This window comes from Pteropus vampyrus, unplaced genomic scaffold (genome assembly GCF_000151845.1).
Source record: "Pteropus vampyrus isolate Shadow unplaced genomic scaffold, Pvam_2.0 Scaffold7, whole genome shotgun sequence".
NCBI classification, from domain to species: domain Eukaryota; kingdom Metazoa; phylum Chordata; class Mammalia; order Chiroptera; family Pteropodidae; genus Pteropus; species Pteropus vampyrus.
The window spans coordinates 1,006,761-1,009,575 of NW_011888788.1; the positions used below are offsets into that span (position 1 = coordinate 1,006,761).

Here is a 2,815-nt window from a genome sequence, read left to right on the forward strand (position 1 = left end):
TAGTATTAGTAAGATAAAGGTACCACTAGTCTACAATCATCTCTAGTCAGCCATCATCTCTATCTCCACAGTCCCCATCTCAGGCCTTGTTCCTTTCTTTCAAGGAAAACAAACTCTGGCAGAGGTAACAATGCTAACTCCTTGAAGTACTGATTTGATTGCCTAGTGGGAGGCACTAATTTCACCAACATTCACATTCTTCCTATCTCCTCGTTATTTTCTTGGACGCTTCACACTGTGGTCTTTTAACTTTATTCTACATATCATGAAATTAATTTTCTTTGAAAACCTAAATGCCAGGACCAGAGCAAGTTGGGCAAGGTCTTCTTGGAGCCATGACAAAGAGCTTTCCTGTGAGTATAAAGTCAAATGGAAAAGTCTTCAAAATTTATCTGTGTACCCAACTCAGTAGTAAATATAGCATGAGATACAGTTGCCCAGATGTGACCACTCTCAGGACAATTGCTCTTTGTCTTTAACCCCTGGCTCAGCTATCACCAGACACCTGCTCCTGTGATTGGACTTGAGAGATGACCAGAATGAGTAGGGCGAGGTTGAACAAAAGGCTTTCGAACTTCGGTTATAACTTTTAAAAAGTCCACCTCAGACACCTGAAAGGAAAAAATCTGACTGCCCTACCAATCAATGTGATAATTTACAAGGTCTTATCTGCACTGTATCTCAGCAAACAAAAACCCTCTATTAGCAAAAACACACCACTGGCCAGGGAGGCACAAACACAACATGGCTTAGAGTCGTCCACCAGGGATTTTATTCTATTTAAATCTTAACAACCGGTTAGCCCTAAAGTGGGGACTAATATCCTTATTTTGCAGATGAAGAAACTGAGACTCAAAGAGAGGTTAAGCTGGGACTCAGATTCCAAACCTTCCCAAATCATTCTGGTCACTGTTTACTTGGTCACCATTTACCTTGAAGAATTTACCAGGAAGTTATATGGATACCTTATAACTTTTTTTTTTTCTGTTACTTAGGTCAAGGTTTGGTATCATTCATTAAAAAAAAAACTCAATTCTTCTAAACTTAAAATTAATATGGCTAAGCTCTACTATGGAGAAATATGGAACCTTGACTGCCCTCTCCAACATGTGTTGAATCAAGCCTCGAATTGTGTTTTTGAAGAAAACCTTTAGGTGAGCTAGCTTTCTATTCAAGCATTTCACCTCATGAACATTCTCAACCTTCATCGGGGTTAATTCCATTAGTCAACTATTTAAGCATATAGACCTATATCTGACAGACACAGCCTACTTGCTCTCCACAGCACTTACCAAATTTGAGAGAATATTTATGGAGACTGTTCAGTCCATCCAAGTTAAATTCTTTTCAGTGTCTGCCTAAGTGGCATCTCTCGCCTCCTTGCCTGGCATCCTTGGTGGCTGCTGCATTTGCATCCCACCCCACCATCTGACAGACTTCTTAGCAGTGTGGATCCTTAGCTGTAGCAAAAATATATGTAACACACTGATAAAAACTCAGTGGCCAATCTGTGAAGATTCACAGGATACCAGGGTGATACAACATCAGCTGAGAACCATAATTTTAGTCTCTAAAATGTATTACTCCAGTGAGCAACCCCTCAGAGCAGTGCATTGGACTATCCTTATGTTCATCCCAGCCATAACCATCACACACTCCTTGCCCCACTGCAAATACTTTACCAAACTCTTCACTAGTTTTGTGTGGCCCATTACAAGGAATTTCATAAGAAACAGTTTTATAAAGTTGGGTGTTGTTTCATTAGGTTGTCAAAATGATCATTCTCTATTCGGCACAGAATCTTCTCTTTGAGACCCATGAGAAAATTCTCTTTGGTTTCAGTACTAGGAACAGCTGTTAATTGCAATCAACTCAATATTTTATGGTATAAATATGAATCATATAATTGCTCATGATCATTTCTTTACTTTGGCTGCTAAAAAACTCAGTGGTCCAGCCCTCAAATTTCTCTCTGCCTGAATTCTTCACTAATTTTTGTCATAGAGTCTATTGTGAAAGCTACCTTGAAGTTATTTTGGAACAGGATAAGGTATAAATAATAAACCATTCTCTTTTTGGTGAACATTTAGGTTGTTTGCAAACTTTCACTATTAAAACATTAAGATAAAAATCTTAAGTAGATTTTTGTCATACTACAATTTTGACTTTTTTCTTAACGGTCCTACATGTTTCTTGTTAAGCCTGTTATTTATGAATAGTATCCTTTTATCCCATTAATTTTTCTAACCAGTTTCTCCAATATATAAGAAAGCTGTTCACTTTTGTATCTTTATTATGTATTCAGTTGTCCTGTTGAACTCATTAATTTTAATAGATTTTCAGTTTTTTTTGGAGGTTTCTACAATCTCAATAATAATAGGAGCCTCTTTCTCAAAATGGTAAACTCTTATTTCTCTCATCTTACGTTAGCTAAAACTTCTAGAATTATATAAAATAATAATAGAGTTGCTATGCTTGTTTTGTTCCCATTAGAAGATGCCTATAATGTTTCATCTTTGAACATAATACTGATTATTAGATTGAAACACTTTTTGTTAATAAATCATTCTAATTTTTAGTTTTTTGAAAATCATGAATATGCTTTGAATTTTGATTTTCTCTATATACTGTTTTATTATTTTTCTTATCTGACAGACTAATGAGATATAACACATTTTTCTAATTTTAAACCATCCTTTTATTCCTAGGATAAGATCTGGTTGTGGTAGATTTTTCTTTAAAAGTTCTTCAAAATGTACTGAATTTGATAGCTCATATTTAATTTTAGATGAGATGTTATTGCACATTCATATAA

The 2,815-nt window shown here is 35.6% G+C and overlaps 1 protein-coding gene across 8 annotated transcripts in view; it reads right to left on the minus strand.

Annotated features, from left to right (window-relative positions):
• UBOX5 (U-box domain containing 5) overlaps window positions 1–2,815 on the minus strand; it is a 33,793-nt gene that overhangs the window by 9,839 nt on the left and 21,139 nt on the right. Inside the window, exon 1 of one of the 8 annotated variants that reach the window (XM_011369616.2) lies at window positions 1,293–1,575. The exons of the other annotated variants lie outside the window; for them this stretch is intronic. The gene's annotated coding sequence lies outside the window, so the exon portion shown is untranslated. Of the gene's footprint in view, window positions 1–1,292; window positions 1,576–2,815 lie in introns of those variants that run through there. 8 annotated transcript variants of the gene reach the window in all.